Below are 12,819 nucleotides of genomic sequence, written 5' to 3'. Positions count from 1 at the left end.
ATCCTTACTGGGTTACTATTATAAAATATTCAAGCCATCCAATAATCAAAATGAAATTTGAAGAATGAAGAGATTGTGTGCAGCAGACTGAGGGCTCAAGTCTCGGCAAAAGTCTTTTTTTTCTTAAAAGTTGGTGTATGGAATAATGTATATAACTCAATAAAAAGTAAGCTGTGAGCTGTGGTGGCAGCTCGTTCTGAAGTGTCGTATAGTGTTGTGGAGACTGGCGTAAGATGGTATGGCAGGGGTAACGGGGCAAGCGTGGAGTAAATTGCAAAATCTACTTTTATTACACATTTTTTTAAGTAAGAGTTCTTAGACCATTAATGTACTTTTGCACATGACACACTTATAAAAGTATATGTAAAAATATCTAATGATGCACTTTTTTATGTATTAGCTGAAAAAGCCATCAGTTTAGTCCTTGAAGTAATAACTTTTTATTTTTAGACTCCTACTTATGTTTGTAATGTAACTTTAAAAGCTTTAAATGTCAGATGAGTATTAGTCTTATTCAGTGTTATTTATTACCATTCATTATCACTTAAAATCTTCTTTGACGTTAAATGCATGGCATTTACTCATAGTGAGTGCCGTCAGTATTGTGTAGACGGCACGTCGTGCAGGGAAAAGCTACCAACCAAGTATTACCGAAGAAGGCTGAAGAACAAGAAACCCTTAAATCTTTCCGTATGTGAGGAAGCTGCGTATAGAAATATATATGTAAGTATATCTTCCTATATTATATACTCGTAAGAGTTAGTCTTCCTATATTATATAGTCGTAAGAGTTAGAGCAAGGTTTTGCTCTCCTCCGCTTCCCCCACCTCCCCCCCGCTCTCCCCAGCTCCCCCCAAATAAGGTAGTTATTCTTTCATTTTTTTGCATTTTTCGAGTAATCCTACTTTTCCGATAGCTCCCCCCCACCCCCCACCTCCCCACGCTCTTCCTTAGCTCCCCCTCAGCTCCCCCCCCATTTTTCCCACATATAATGTAAATATATTAGTAAAGCCTTGTATATTAACCGTTACAAGTGGTCTAATTTTCACATATAATTTTATTTGACCATGACAACAAATTTTGTTACAATTATCTTACTTACGATGTTTATTTTTATTACATACTTTAAAATGTCTTTTTAGGTGCTCTGCTTTCAGGGGTAAACGCACCATCTACCGTACACCCGTAAATTCACTTTATTTTGTTACCATAAATGTAAGACAGTTTGATACTAAATATTGACTCAGTAAATTTTAAATTGTTGTTTAGGATCTCAAGAGAGCACCGAAATTTTTTTGAGGTGTTAGAGCTTGTTAAAATGATTTTATAATAAAAATAAAAAATTAAGTTAACCCTACATAACCTTTTCCACAATTTTGACAAATATTTTTTTGAACGTTTTTTTCATGACTTTTCAAATGTCTCTGTGAGTGATAATTTTTTTTAAAACTTTTTTCGCATTTAATACTCTTAAAAATTTTTTCAATGTCTTGGCATTCCTTTGTGAGACGCAAATAGTTTTTCTTGTTTAGTATTATAATGCTACACAGATCACATACAAAAAATTTTTTTTTGTGAATTTTTTCGTGCGATGATAGACACTCTTGATTTGAAAATTTTAAGTCACATTTATCACACTGATAATATTTTGCATCCATGATGGTGTATCTGAAAACATGTAACAAAAAACGGATTGTTTATGATTACATGAATCTGGGCACTAGACGGTACTGAAATTTGCTCTTTTGATGAAAGATAAAATTTGCAAGAGAGTATAAAAATAGTAATGAACTATAGAATAGTTTTTTTGTTACTCTAAAATTTCATTCCAAACAATACTTTTATTTTCAAATATGTTTTCTGATTCAATTGGAATAAAAATTTTTTTTTGGTTTCAAGATCTATACAGTGCAAAATATAATTGCCCATGAGAAAATAATGGTTTTCTAAAGTACAACCCTAAGGCATCAAAACTTTGACCTCAAGATTTATTGATAGCCATAGAAAGAGTTAAAATAAATGGAAATCATTTTCTGTACAATATAAATGTTAGTAAAGAAGAATTGTTTGTGATGAGTGTTATTCTTCGACTAAGGACTTTATTTACTTTTTTATTACCTGAGATTATTCCAGCTTCGATGTTGTATTTGAATAATTTTGTAATTCGTAATCTTATACCATTGCGAAGTCCTTCAGATATTTTTAAGTTTCGTATTAACGTAACAATAGCGTTGATGTTTTAATCAAAATTCGTGTGAAAAATGACCTTCTTTACTACTATTTAAATATTTCGTAGAGAAATAAGTATAAATATTATAGTCTAATTTATCTACTCCCTTGTGAGTTGCTTTCATCAATACTGTAGTACGTTACTAATGTTACTACCATATTATTAAAAATTTTTTTGCTCAAAAAGTGATTGTACTCATTGTGAGATGTTAATATAGCTTTACTTATAAAAGAATCATCATTATTAAAAATTGAAAAACACATATCATTTGTTTTCAATGTCTGAGGAATTATGAAAGTTTTAATTTTGCCTTCTCCTACATCCAGTAGCAATAAAGATAATTTTTTATCAATTGAACGTTTATTATTTTTTAAATAGAAAATATTAAATAAAGGCCAAAAATTGTAAAATTTCATGGTTTCTTAAACAATAGTAATTTTGCTTCTGTTTTTTACTACTGGGAGAATTTGACGAAAGTCTCCACCTAAAATTATTATTTTATTTCCAAAAGGTTTATTACTACTAGATGAATCTTTTTGAGTCCTATCAAAAATTTCTAACGCTTTATTTGGTAACATAGAAGCTTCATCCCGAATAATTCCTTTTAAATTACGTAATTTTTGTTTATCTGGCTCAAACTGGAAGAATGCACTTTCTATAGTGCTTAATTCCAAAGGAAGTCTGAAAGTTCTGTAAGTGGTCATTCCCTTTGGAAGCAGAATAGAAGCAATACCTGTCCAAGCCATTGTAAAAATTTTTTTTAATTGATATGAAATAATGAATTAATCTTTTGTATAGAAAAGTTTTTCCAGATCCACGAGGACTATCGATGAAAAAAATTTTTTTTTTTAATTTTATTATTTCTTGAAAAATTTAACATTCATTATGATTAAGTTGTAAAAACATTTCATTGAATTTATGTTTACAAAATATTCTTTTATCATTGTCAGTATCAATATTTTTTTCTATCGTTTCTGTTGGTTCTGGTAAACTGAAATCTTTACAAGACATATTTTCAGAATCAAGAATTTCGTTTGAATGTAAAAGAGCTTTATTTTGATCATCTTTACAATTTCCAATGAAAAATTTTTTGTATTTGTTCCAAATAATATTACCAAAAAAATTTTTAGACATAATAAATCATGCGAAAAATTTTCGTAGTTAAAAAGGCAGCATAACGTTACATGCTTCTTCGAAAATTATATTGTTCTGAAAATCGTGTTCTACTAATCCCATAGTAATAGCTGATATTAGTGAGCAAAAATAAAAAGTGATGGTTAAAAATTCATGTAATTAATTATGATCGATGTACATTTATTGCATGTATAAATTTTATGTAACAATTAATATGATTCGGGTACTGTTCCATACTTCGTAAATCTAATTTGCAATTACGGGGGTTGGTGTGCAGAGCGCGCAGGGGGCATATATAGTTATAAGAGCTTAGAATTATCTATTGACACATACAGGATAGACAGCTCATTTAAAAAAGGGAGCCACTAGAAGAAATAATAAAGCTCACCAAGAAAAATTTAAGGGCCTATCTCCCTGTCTATATAAACTTTACCACTTTTATTCGAAATTAGCAGTTTGTTTTTTATATTTATTTAAAAACAGACCAGTAATCATACCCCAGCGTAGGAAATTTATTCCCGAGTGTTTTTGAAAAATGCCATAGTCTTCCGAATCCTGTAAATATACTTCAACATATTATTTCTATACTAACAATTAATTTTATCATTTTTAAGGCCCTAAAAAATATAAATACAAACCTTATTTCGAAAAAATTACACTTATAACACAATAAAAGGGGGGGTTGGCGTGCGGAGCGCGCAGGGGGGCGGAGCCCCACTAGTATATATGTATATATATGTGTATATTATATACATCTGTAACTTTAGCCAGAAATGTCAGAATTTCTTTTTACAGTTCAAAACAGACATAGAGTGGATGCCTGGCAACTCTCTATAGTATTAACTTTACTTAATACATATCTTTGATGATTAACGCGTGCGTCTCATGATTTGGTATATTGATCAAATATAGTAGGGTATAGTACAGTGTTCCAGTTTAATTTGAATCTATGTGCAGGAGTTTTATGTATCCTATTTTTTATCCCTACCCCCTTTGTCTTTTTTTCTTCGATCATCCTTTTTTCCCAAGGATGCAAGTATTTAAGAAAGGCAACTTATTGCAAAGTCTCTCTAATACAATTCGGTCATATATGTTACTGTGCTTTTTTTACAGGGTACATCGATTGTCTTCAGCACACTTTCACGATAATTAAGTTTCATGGAAGGATAATATCTAGTTAACCATCCTACAAGCTGTTCTTGTCTTTTTATAACCGACAAAGAATCCGTTCAATGAGCAAGTCACGTGTTGGCTTTTCTTGAAAAAAAAAAGCCCATGGACATACGAATATCAATAAAAAAATTTACTGTTTGTTCTAAACATTTGGTCAAGTGGTTTTTTGGCATGTTACATTCTCCCATTGAAAGAGCCCGAGAAAAAAATTCAAATATCTTTTAATGAGATTCAAACCCTCGATCTCTCAAGTTCTTTTGATTGAGAGTCTAGTACGCCTACTGACAAGCCATTAATGCTTGTAAATCAGTTATATTCAATGGTAACAGTTTGTATTATAATAGGACATTACCTTATGTAATTGGTTGAAAATTGACACAGAAGTACGCAAATAGGTCTACATTTTTTTTAATCTATCGCATTACGATACTCACTGGATCACCATAGAGTTGCAAAAACATACTTTAGATTCTCCTTACCTCTGCCCATACCATGCGTATGATTTGCCAAATAACCTAAGCCACAAGTAAAGATGACAGATCACTATCAGGCTAAATGGGTTAGAAAAATTGTTTCTTATTATAAATACAAGCTCCCACAAGAATATTAAAATTTTCATCACTTTATTTTAGCTCAAAAAAGGAAATTGCAGGAACGGAGTCTGAATGAAAACGAAAACGTCATTTTTGGTGACGTAAGACAAAAATATTTTCAATTGTGATGATAAAAGATAAGAGATGTTTAAATTTCAATAACTCTGTAAGTACAAAATTCCGACAATCCTTTGATAGATCTATAATTAGTTGCTAGAAATTAATGAGGAAAAATTTTTTTATTGCCCTCCAACTTTGTGCCAATACAAAGCTTAACACCACTTGAAGGTACAAAGTGTTTGTAGCAATTTCTCCTCGCAGTTTATTGTTCTTTAAAAATTATTTCGTGCATGCTTTACTGGATAAATAAATGCTAAGATTCCACATTTGTCACCCTCAGCTTTGCCTCTAATTGCAATTTACGTGTGATCTTCAGCATTGTTTACTTTTCCTGTCTTTAATGTATTATTCTGAGTGATTCATCTTATATACCATACATCTACTTCCAGATACAAAGTATTTACAGAGAAGTATACTATAACATGAATGATGTACATAAGTATTATCAAGTATCGAACAGTTTTGTAAATCCATCTCTTTCAATACGTCCATTAGTGTTTCTCTGTCTAATGAACTTTTCATTTATTTTAATTCATTTTTTTCTAAGACTTAGCAGTATTGACATTTTCGTAATCTCTACAAACAGTTTTAAATATTAACTATTTTACCACCTCTGTTTTATTGCAACGGAATATGAGATTTAACAATTTGTAACACTAAGGGGCCTCGTCCAATGCGCTCTCTACGTATTCGATTACATATAATTATAAGACCAATTATTAATTCATCATAACATTACTGAATGCAAATAGAATGATTAAGTTTTGAAAAAGACAGTTTGTGTTTATATTCAACATAAGGAATACAAATTCTTTTTTTTCAAAATCAAACGTTTGAATTTATTTGCTTAAAGTCAGCCAAAGCCAATCACATAACGGATAAAGGAATTCATTTGAAATTACTTTTCTTTTTAAGATAGAACGGCTGCAACTACGTTCATCTTTATTTAGAAGTACTTTTGGTATCTGATCTTACGTATCTAGTGTCTTGAGTAAATTTTTCTTACTTATGAATGAAAAACTTAATAAACATATCTTGAAATTATAATAGGTTATAGGCAGTAATATACTCTGAATTTGAGGAAAATGCGATAACATCAAATGCCTGTATTATTTCGCTAATTAAACTTTTTAAAAATATACTAAGTTCCTTATGATTTGGAAGTCTAGTACCTATAGCTTACAACGGACATAACATCGCTGAGACACATATGAGACGATCCAAATTTAGCATAACTATGTAACAAAAAGTGTACATAAATTTCTGAGGCCACAACACTGACTTTCATATCATATATAACATTAGGGCTGGACGTGACACTTCCCATTTACTGTCACTACTGGTGGTAAACATGTCAGTGGAACCGTTTTTTCCTTTAGCTTCAATGTACAGTACGCCATCTGTAGCGATTTTTCATATAATTAGAATCTCTTAAACGTAGCTTTTTACAAAGAATTCTCTTTTGTTTTTAAAAATTATTTTACTTACAATATTAATAAGATAGAATAAGTCAATTGAAAAAAAAATATCTTTAACCTTTTATCTCTATAAAACATGCCAATAACTACTTAGTATTTAATAATGAGTAAAGCTATATTCATCCAAGTAAATTGAGAAATAATAACTTTAAAACCATATTGCAATTGATTGTACAAGTTGCAAATAAGGGATAGACTAACTTCATCTTATGGAACTATACTATTTTTTTCTTACACCAGCGTTAACAGAACAGGTCAAACAAATAATTGTGAAAAATAAATTGTTTAATTGTCCTTATTTTTTGATAAGAATTGAGGCCAATAAAAGTAGGGTTTATAAAACCAGAAAATTTTTTAAAAGTATTGTGTATTGCAGATAAGATACATGGATTGTTAAAAAAATTTAGTAGTTTTAAAAAAAAATAAAGCATGTTGTGTTTTAGTACTATTTGACGTCCTGTTCTAATTAGACACCGTTTTTGTGCCAAGTACAAAAGATAATCAGGTGCCAAATTAATTAAAAAAAAATAATATTGAACAAAAGAAAAGCAATACTTTAATAATTTAGATTTTTTAATTATTAGGTAAGAAATTAATTTATGAAGACTCTTTAGTATCCAGAATCCCAAATATAGCCACATTGTAAGGTGAATAACAATTGTAAAAGAAAGAAAAAAAATAGAAGGCAGCTCCTTTAAAAGAAAAGCTTTGAAATTTAAGAGTAGGGTTCACTGTGTGTGCTTAGTGTTTCTTAACATTTTGGATAAAAGAAATGACTAAACATTCGTTCCACTTTGCTAGCATAATTTTTTTCCATGCAATCTCCCACATTTCATTGCTTATACTGTTTTCTGCTAATCAGTTTGAACATGAAATGTAGAAATAAAATTAGTTTACCTTTCAACTACCAAAGCGTCGGCACTTGTTGCTTAACATAGCAAATATGTAATGTTACACGTCTTTTTATTTCGCGCCCCTTCCAACGTCACTTTATTTGTAATTTTAACAATTTTTTAGAATTAATAGAAAATTAGATCATAAATCGCTTTGAAACTTTAACACGACATTTGTTTAGTAACACTCTATCATATAAAATTATGTAGGAGAATTTTACGCACTTTTCGTCCTTGAATGTAATTTTATGTAATTCTTCGATAGTAAATTAAGCGCAAGATATCCAGAGAACAAGATTAAGACTGTGAACTTCAGTATAAATGTATTAGAAAACTATTGCAGAATTTGGCCTCAATTGGTAAGATTTTAACGATAAATTAATTTTAATACTTATTTACAAAAATACACTGTAAGACTGTAGAAAACTAAGAAAACTGTTCAAAAAGTAAGTTTATTGCGTATCTACGGAGTAATCTAAATGCGTAGTTACATTGACACAGAATGTTAACTATTTTAATGTTTTACGAATGATGATTACTTTCATTTAATGATGCATTCGATAATTGCAGTTATTGTTCTATATTATAAATGAAGGTTGCTTTTGTAGATACGCAATAATTCTTCTTCATCAACAGTTTCATTACTTTTCTGCAGTGTCGCAGTTTATGTTAATAAACATACATTGACATTAGTAATTTAGTCTTTCTCGTCCTCCATATTATATATATAAGTTTAATTCGTTGATCTTCTGGGGCAAATAAAAACAATTAGTTTAAGCAACGTTTCGTCGACTGGTGTGTCGACCTTTTCAGGCTTTATCAACAATAATAAATTATAACAATGACTAATATAAACGACAGAACGTAGAACTGATGGAGACAATTCTTTTTGGTACCAATTTGTAATGATTTTGTTGCATAGCTTTATTACAGTAACATCTAAAGAATTAATTTGGTTTTTTTTAAATATCATACGTAAATTTTTAATGTTTGTTATAACTATTAAAGATTTTAGTAACAAGGTCGATATGCTTTTCTTTTATACAAGTGATTAGATCGTCAATGTTTGAAAAACAAAAGAGCGGCTTTTCATGTTTATTTTTTGTAAAATATTCCAACATTCATTTACACAGTCTTCAAGAACTAAGTCCGCAAAAAAAGGAGAAATTGGTGACCCCATTGAGCTACCAAGTATCTGTTGAAAAAACTTTTTATTGAAGGTAAAATATTTTTTTTTAAATAGAAACTTCGTTAAGTAAATAATATCAATACATGGGATTCTTGACGCACGACAACTATAATCTACACGTCTCTCAAGGCTTTTGAAAACCAAATTATATGATACATCAGTGAACAATAAAGGCTAACGGCTAGGGACACCAACACGTAATCGTCTGGAATCTTAAAAGATTTAATTTTGCGTATAAGATCTTGACTATTGTCGATATAAAATTTTGATTTTGGCAATTATACTTTCAAGTCGTTATATGATATCTTTGAAAGAAAGTAAAATGGACATTAGTTAATAAAAAAATTGGTCTAAGAGAAATATCTTTTTTATATATTTTCGGAAGTCCATATGCCTTGGTAACCTGTACACCAGTTTGGGTAATTTGAGTACTATGAAACTTTTATTTTGAAAATTCATTGTCATTGAGATATTTCAATTGTTCTTGTACGTTTTTTTGTAAAACTTTTGTTGGATTATTCTTTATTTCTTCGTATGTGTCAGTGTTAGCCAGAAGCATCATCATCTTGTCGATGTAATCGTGTCTATTCATGCATACCAAGGTATTGCCCTCGTCGGATTTTAGAAAAATTAAATGTTGATTCTGTATTGAAAATTGTGTTGTTTGATAAATTTTTTTATTATAGACTAAATATTTATGATCTTGATATGTTTTATTTTTTATGCTAAAGTTAACTATTAAACAAACAGTTTGTCTTACTGTTTCTTTTAAGCTTTCATTTATTTTCGTGTTTTTTAAACCACATTCTAAATGGTTAAATATATGAATAACGTCTACCTTTTTTAAAATGGATGATGTTTTATTAAAACCTGGTGCAAGTGATACTATTTTGGCAACTTCTTTTAGTACGATAGTTTGTGTTATATTAATAATTTTTTTTGCCTGTTTTTAAATATTGGCTTGTGGGTTTTCATTTTTAAGTACAAACGAGCAAACTTATTTTTAAGAGTAAATTTGACATGATTTTTAATTTTAAAACATTTTTTGTCGATACTTTTGAAATATTGATGTAATTGTCTTGTATTAATTTTGTATTTTGTTATTTCGTTATATAGTGTATGTAATGCTGTCTTTTATCAATTTTGTATTGTGTTATTTCGTTATATAGTGTATGTAATGCTGTCCTTAACCTCTTTATGAGAATCGAAACATCTTTCATTCTGCACTTCAAGAATCGCACGCAAAGTTTTGTAACAAAATCGGAAGACAACTTTTTACATAAACTGCTTTTTAATGCTAAGCTTAAAAAACTCTTACTAGCATATCGTATGTGTGCTGGAATGATGTCATGTTTCTTACAGTAAAGTTTGCAAGTTCCAGAGTTCTACGCGTTTCACCGTCGCATAGGGATTTTTTTTTTAAAAAAAACCTAACTTAGCTCCACATAGTCGTATCATGAAAATTCTTTTTTTTTTAATTTGTAAAAAAATAAGTACAATGCATTGCAGCTAGTTTTATACGTGCAATTATCAAGATACGTAAAAAAAATGCAGAAAACCAATATAAAAAAAAGTAATTTTTTCGGAGTCCGATTTTGGCATCAAAAATTAAAAAATTTTACTTACTACAAACAATGCATGATAGAATAAGTCTAGACGAAGAGATTAAGCCTTGAAAAATCGCTCCAGCATTATTTCCTGACGTTTATTGAAGTTTTTACGAAAGGTGTTTTTTTTCGAAAAAATGCGATATTTCGAAAAATTTTTGATATTTTTCGCTAAAAAACAACTGAATGTTTGTGAACCAAGAACTTATAATTTGACTAAATACCAACTTTAAAATCTCAAAAGAAAAAAATTTATTAAACAAATTAAAAAAAGACGATTTTCGATGGTTTTTGCAATATTCCTCAGCAACTACGGATTCAAATTATATCCAACGCGCGTTAAGCAATAGGTTTTTTTAAGATCTACAACTTTGTCTTTTAACTTTTCAGCATTAGAGGTCAAATTTCTTTTTAAATGCGAAAAAAGTAATTTTCGGACTTTCACGAATTTTTTAGGTTAACTCAGCCACTGAATAACCGAAAAAAACCGCTTTGTTTCTTGAATCATTTTTTTTTATATCAACTTTTTTTTTGTTTTCTGCTAGCACTAATGTCATCTTTTTCGTAGTTTAATTGGCCTATATGTACGTTCTTAGAATTGTATACTGATAACGTGATATGTGAATTGAGTCCTCGGGTCATCGCAATGCGAAACCTGTATATGTTTGTGTGTGTGTGTTTGTTATAAAAGTGGGGTACGTTGCGATGTTAGGGCCATTGCCAGTTTAACTTGCATGTGAGCCATTAACTTAAATTTAAATAAATTGTCTTTAACGGTTTAAATTAAGGTAATTTATTTGTCAGTTCCACATTATATGTATCAGAGATTAGTAGAGAGATTGCTGACTGCAATGCTTCGGTGCGAGTTCACTTTTGGCCACTGTTTTAAGCGCCCCGTCGCAGCCAAGCAGTCGAACCAGGCACACATATTTTTTTTTTTATTTGAGAAGCATGGAGGGGGTATACCGAGTGTGTGCCTACGGATTCGGGTGGAAATGGGCGTGTAGGCTTATACTTTGTAAATTAACGCTGAGTTTGCGCTTTGCGAGTCGCGTCAGAAATAGGCATGTAGGTACACGTTATGAAGACGCATGGAAGGGGTGTGACGTATGACAATATAGTGAGCCTGTAAAGAGGAGAGAAGTGTGCTTCTCCACTTCTGACTGTTACTACATATAAGTATATGTGTAAATTGCAGCTGAGCGGAGCGAATATGCGCAATGAGCGAGGTGATTAGTGTATTTTTATGCTTGTATCATATTCTAGTACACCGATACGCTTTAACCTGATATGATAAATATGGATGCTTTTTTTCTTTTCAGATTTTTATGTTAACACGTCGTCATAACCATTATTTATAGCTTCAGCTTTGGAGGTTCTCCATAAACATATGCCACTTCTAAGCTACTGTAGGCATGTTGCATCGATAGCCGAGGTAGCTCCCGTACTGACGAGTTTCGCATTTTGGTCCTTGATTTAATTCCTGGCTTTTTTTTTTTTTTTTTTTTTTTTTTTTTGCATTTTAACAGATTTTTGTTGCATTATTATTAAATTTTTTTTACACTCTTTCAATAATTATTAATATATCATGCCTCATGCTACTTTATAAAAGGTAAGTTCAAAGACAATTTTACCTAGGTTTTTCATTCAACAGTCATAAAATAATTAGCCATACCTTTAATTTTTATCTGCCAAATGTAATGATCCAGTGTGTAAGCTTTTGACTATTTTAATTTCTCTAGAGAGACCAAAAATTTAAATTTTCTGTAAATTTACATTCATTTTGATGTCGCTCAATGATTCATAAGGTTTTCAAACATTACATTTATTATAGTTCATTGCAAGTTCTCAAAATGATCGAAATGAGAATTCAAGACAACGCAAAATTAAGATGTATCAAAATAATGTCTCTCAAAACGTTAATAGATAAAATATTAAGTGATTGCAAAATGCGGGCTGCATCAGCTGTTTCCTTCCGCAAAATTTTTTTGACTAATCCACAAGAAGTATGACCTTATAACAAAGTGGCAGTCGTTTTTCAGAAATTTGGTACAGTAGTGCATTAAAAAACTTGATGAGAATAATTAAGCAATATTTTGTGACTCTTGTTGGTACACTAGCACTTTATCTCCTAATATTGTGATCAATAAATTAAAAGTAATAATGTGAGGCCAAGTCATGATAGTCATATGGAGCACTCTTTGTACAAAAGTTGCATGATTTATTTATTTACTTATGTATAGAAGTTGTGGGCTCAATACCAATCAAATAACAGTGTGTTGCTGAGTGCAGCACATAAACAAATGTACAGCAGCGTAGGATTATAGTGGTGTCATAAAAATGACTAAGTTGTGAGTTATAAAGAATTTTATGTAATAAAGTAACTTACATAAATGAACAGTA

Source organism: Copidosoma floridanum, unplaced genomic scaffold (genome assembly GCF_036245765.1).
Source record: "Copidosoma floridanum isolate Cflo_tuat_1 unplaced genomic scaffold, Cflo_Japanese_pri ptg000013l, whole genome shotgun sequence".
In the NCBI taxonomy this organism is placed as follows: domain Eukaryota; kingdom Metazoa; phylum Arthropoda; class Insecta; order Hymenoptera; family Encyrtidae; genus Copidosoma; species Copidosoma floridanum.
Note: the sequence above shows the minus strand (reverse complement) of the source record.